The sequence below is a fragment of the Tachypleus tridentatus genome, unplaced genomic scaffold, assembly GCF_004210375.1.
Source record: "Tachypleus tridentatus isolate NWPU-2018 unplaced genomic scaffold, ASM421037v1 Hic_cluster_10, whole genome shotgun sequence".
Lineage (NCBI taxonomy): Eukaryota > Metazoa > Arthropoda > Merostomata > Xiphosura > Limulidae > Tachypleus > Tachypleus tridentatus.
In genome coordinates this window covers 75,356-80,355 of record NW_027467778.1, presented here as the reverse complement: position 1 = coordinate 80,355, position 5,000 = coordinate 75,356, and the positions used below count along the sequence as shown (strand labels likewise).

Genomic DNA, 5,000 nt, shown 5'->3' with positions numbered 1-5,000 from the left:
CCATTATTCCATGCACCATTATTCAGGCGTTTCGCCTGCTTTGAGCACTCTAATTTTTCAAAGTAAACTTGCCGGCCACCCAAGACACTCAATCAAGGGCACCGAGGGAAAACCGGCAGGATGTTTAGGCCAGGAAGTAACCGCCAAAGCGGACCCCCTGTCTAGAACTGAGATCCAACTACGAGCTTTTTAACCGCAACAACTTTAATATACGCTATTGGAGCTGGAATTACCGCGGCTGCTGGCACCAGACTTGCCCTCCAATAGATCCTCGTTAAAGGATTTAGAGTGTACTCATTCCAATTACGGGGCCTCGATAGAGTCCCGTATCGTTATTTTCGTCACTACCTCCCCGTTCTGGGAGTGGGTAATTTGCGCGCCTGCTGCCTTCCTTGGATGTGGTAGCCGTTTCTCAGGCTCCCTCTCCGGAATCGAACCCTGATTCCCCGTTACCCGTTACGACCATGGTAGGCGCATAACCTACCATCGACAGTTGATAAGGCAGACACTTGAAAGATGCGTCGCCGGTGCTAGACCGTGCGATCAGCCAAAAGTTATCCAGAGTCACCATCATTTGCGGACCGAGGTCCGATTGGTCTTGGTCTAATAAATGCGCTCGTCCCGTGAGGTCGGAGCTTTGTTGCATGTATTAGCTCTAGAATTACCACAGTTATCCAAGTAGGAAAGTACGATCTAAGGAACAACGGCTGGATAATGAGCCATTCGCGGTTTCACCTTATTTCGGCATGTACTTAGACATGCATGGCTTAATCTTTGAGACAAGCATATGACTACTGGCAGGATCAACCAGGTATCTTTTCTCGTTCGGTGCAAGCCACCCGCTCCAACGGCGAGTAGAAACACCACTCTCGAATCGGCAGACGCGTGGCTAGATACACGCCTGCCGTTCTCTGTCTACTTCGTGTCACCAATCACGAGACAGACCTCTTACACACTCTAGAGTACGAGTTCTCCAAAACAACAGTTCCGATAAAACGAAACAAACTAGGGCGTATCAGGAAGAACCGACCTTCGGAGGACAGCTCAACCCACACTAAGCTATATCGAAAATGATGCATATTCCGATGTCTCGGCATGGTTACCCGAAACTCGTCGCATCAGCAGTGGGAACAGAACGTCTTTCGTAACAAAGACAATCGTTAATCGCTCGGATTAACTCGTACGCGTGCGGTCGAACGCACGTACTGCTTTTATCCCCGCTCGGACCGAGAGGGAAAGGGAAACAGTCACCGTTATTGACGTGCCCCGTGAAAGGGAAGGGCCGCTCGGACCCTTGGTTTGACAAGCTGAAATTCAACGGCTCGTGCAGAGCACGCTGCGGGTCCAGCATCCCTTGTGTCTCTGACTGAGACCGGCTAATCGCTCGGATTAACTCGTAGGCGTGCGGTCGAACGCACGTACTGCTTTTATCCCCGCTCGGACCGAGAGGGAAAGGGAAACAGTCACCGTTGTTCACGTGCCCCGTGAAAGGGAAGAGCCGCTCGGACCCTTGGTTTGACATGCTGAAATTCAACGGCTCGTGCAGAGCACGCTGCGGGTCCAGCATCCCGTGTGTCTCTGACTGAGACCGGCTAATCGCTCGGATTAACTCGTAGGCGTGCGGTCGAACGCACGTACTGCTTTTATCCCCGCTCGGACCGAGAGGGATAGGGAAACAGTCACCGTTGTTCACGTGCCCCGTGAAAGGGAAGAGCCGCTCGGACCCTTGGTTTGACATGCTGAAATTCAACGGCTCGTGCAGAGCACGCTGCGGGTCCAGCATCCCGTGTGTCTCTGACTGAGACCGGCTAATCGCTCGGATTAACTCGTAGGGTGCGGTCGAACGCACGTACTGCTTTTATCCCCACTCGGACAGAGAGGGAAAGGGAAACAGTCACCGTTGTTCACGTGCCCCGTGAAAGGGAAGAGCCGCTCGGACCCTTGGTTTGACATGCTGAAATTCAACGGCTCGTGCAGAGCACGCTGCGGGTCCAGCATCCCGTGTGTCTCTGACTGAGACCGGCTAATCGCTCGGATTAACTCGTAGGCGTGCGGTCGAACGCACGTACTGCTTTTATCCCCGCTCGGACCGAGAGGGAAAGGGAAACAGTCACCGTAAATAACATGCCCCGTGAAAGGGAAGGGCCGCTCGGACCCTTGGTTTGACATGCTGAAATTCAACGACTCGTGCAGAGCACGCTGCGGGTCCAGCATCCCGTGTGTCTCTGACTGAGACCGGCTAATCGCTCGGATTAACTCGTAGGCGTGCGGTCGAACGCACGTACTGCTTTTATCCCCGCTCGGACCGAGAGGGAAAGGGAAACAGTCACCGTTGTTCACGTGCCCCGTGAAAGGGAAGAGCCGCTCGGACCCTTGGTTTGACATGCTGAAATTCAACGGCTCGTGCAGAGCACGCTGCGGGTCCAGCATCCCGTGTGTCTCTGACTGAGACCGGCTAATCGCTCGGATTAACTCGTAGGCGTGCGGTCGAACGCACGTACTGCTTTTATCCCCGCTCGGACCGAGAGGAAAGGGAAACAGTCACCGTAAATAACATGCCCCGTGAAAGGGAAGGGCCGCTCGGACCCTTGGTTTGACAAGCTGAAATTCAACGACTCGTGCAGAGCACGCTGCGGGTCCAGCATCCCGTGTGTCTCTGACTGAGACCGGCTAATCGCTCGGATTAACTCGTAGGCGTGCGGTCGAACGCACGTACTGCTTTTATCCCCGCTCGGACCGAGAGGGAAAGGGAAACAGTCACCGTTATTGACTTGCCCCGTGAAAGGGAAGAGCCGCTCGGACCCTTGGTTTGACATGCTGAAATTCAACGGCTCGTGCAGAGCACGCTGCGGGTCCAGCATCCCGTGTGTCTCTGACTGAGACCGGCTAATCGCTCGGATTAACTCGTAGGCGTGCGGTCGAACGCACGTACTGCTTTTATCCCCGCTCGGACCGAGAGGAAAGGGAAACAGTCACCGTAAATAACATGCCCCGTGAAAGGGAAGGGCCGCTCGGACCCTTGGTTTGACAAGCTGAAATTCAACGACTCGTGCAGAGCACGCTGCGGGTCCAGCATCCCGTGTGTCTCTGACTGAGACCGGCTAATCGCTCGGATTAACTCGTAGGCGTGCGGTCGAACGCACGTACTGCTTTATCCCCGCTCGGACCGAGAGGGAAAGGGAAACAGTCACCGTTATTGACGTGCCCCGTGAAAGGGAAGGGCCGCTCGGACCCTTGGTTTGACAAGCTGAAATTCAACGACTCGTGCAGAGCACGCTGCGGGTCCAGCATCCCGTGTGTCTCTGACTGAGACCGGCTAATCGCTCGGATTAACTCGTAGGCGTGCGGTCGAACGCACGTACTGCTTTTATCCCCGCTCGGACCGAGAGGGAAAGGGAAACAGTCACCGTAAATAACATGCCCCGTGAAAGGGAAGGGCCGCTCGGACCCTTGGTTTGACAAGCTGAAATTCAACGACTCGTGCAGAGCACGCTGCGGGTCCAGCATCCCGTGTGTCTCTGACTGAGACCGGCTAATCGCTCGGATTAACTCGTAGGCGTGCGGTCGAACGCACGTACTGCTTTATCCCCGCTCGGACCGAGAGGGAAGGGAAACAGTCACCGTTGTTCACGTGCCCCGTGAAAGGGAAGAGCCGCTCGGACCCTTGGTTTGACATGCTGAAATTCAACGACTCGTGCAGAGCACGCTGCGGGTCCAGCATCCCGTGTGTCTCTGACTGAGACCGGCTAATCGCTCGGATTAACTCGTAGGGTGCGGTCGAACGCACGTACTGCTTTATCCCCGCTCGGACCGAGAGGAAAGGGAAACAGTCACCGTTGTTCACGTGCCCCGTGAAAGGGAAGAGCCGCTCGGACCCTTGGTTTGACATGCTGAAATTCAACGACTCGTGCAGAGCACGCTGCGGGTCCAGCATCCCGTGTGTCTCTGACTGAGACCGGCTAATCGCTCGGATTAACTCGTAGGCGTGCGGTCGAACGCACGTACTGCTTTTATCCCCGCTCGGACCGAGAGGGAAAGGGAAACAGTCACCGTAAATAACATGCCCCGTGAAAGGGAAGGGCCGCTCGGACCCTTGGTTTGACAAGCTGAAATTCAACGACTCGTGCAGAGCACGCTGCGGGTCCAGCATCCCGTGTGTCTCTGACTGAGACCGGCTAATCGCTCGGATTAACTCGTAGGCGTGCGGTCGAACGCACGTACTGCTTTTATCCCCGCTCGGACCGAGAGGGAAAGGGAAACAGTCACCGATATTGACGTGCCCCGTGAAAGGGAAGAGCCGCTCGGACCCTTGGTTTGACATGCTGAAATTCAACGGCTCGTGCAGAGCACGCTGCGGGTCCAGCATCCCGTGTGTCTCTGACTGAGACCGGCTAATCGCTCGGATTAACTCGTAGGCGTGCGGTCGAACGCACGTACTGCTTTTATCCCCGCTCGGAACGAGAGGAAAGGGAAACAGTCACCGTAAATAACATGCCCCGTGAAAGGGAAGGGCCGCTCGGACCCTTGGTTTGACAAGCTGAAATTCAACGACTCGTGCAGAGCACGCTGCGGGTCCAGCATCCCGTGTGTCTCTGACTGAGACCGGCTAATCGCTCGGATTAACTCGTAGGCGTGCGGTCGAACGCAGAGCACGCTGCGAGGGGAAGGGAAACCAGCATCCCGTGCTCTGACTGAGACCGGCTAATCGCTCGGATTAACTCGTAGGCGTGCGGTCGAACGCACGTACTGCTTTATCCCCGCTCGGACCGAGAGGGAAAGGGAAACAGTCACCGTTATTGACTTGCCCCGTGAAAGGGAAGAGCCGCTCGGACCCTTGGTTTGACATGCTGAAATTCAACGGCTCGTGCAGAGCACGCTGCGGGTCCAGCATCCCGTGTGTCTCTGACTGAGACCGGCTAATCGCTCGGATTAACTCGTAGGCGTGCGGTCGAACGCACGTACTGCTTTATCCCCGCTCGGACCGAGAGGAAAGGGAAACA

The 5,000-nt window shown here is 55.7% G+C and overlaps 1 non-coding gene across 1 annotated transcript in view; it reads right to left on the bottom strand.

Moving 5' to 3' along the window:
• Positions 1–814, bottom strand: part of LOC143242124 (small subunit ribosomal RNA) — a 1,805-nt gene extending 991 nt beyond the window's left edge. The window contains exon 1 of the ribosomal RNA XR_013022444.1: positions 1–814. This exon is cut by the window's left edge and continues 991 nt beyond it. This is a non-coding gene — a ribosomal RNA (small subunit ribosomal RNA).
• Positions 815–5,000: the final 4,186 nt, after the last annotated feature.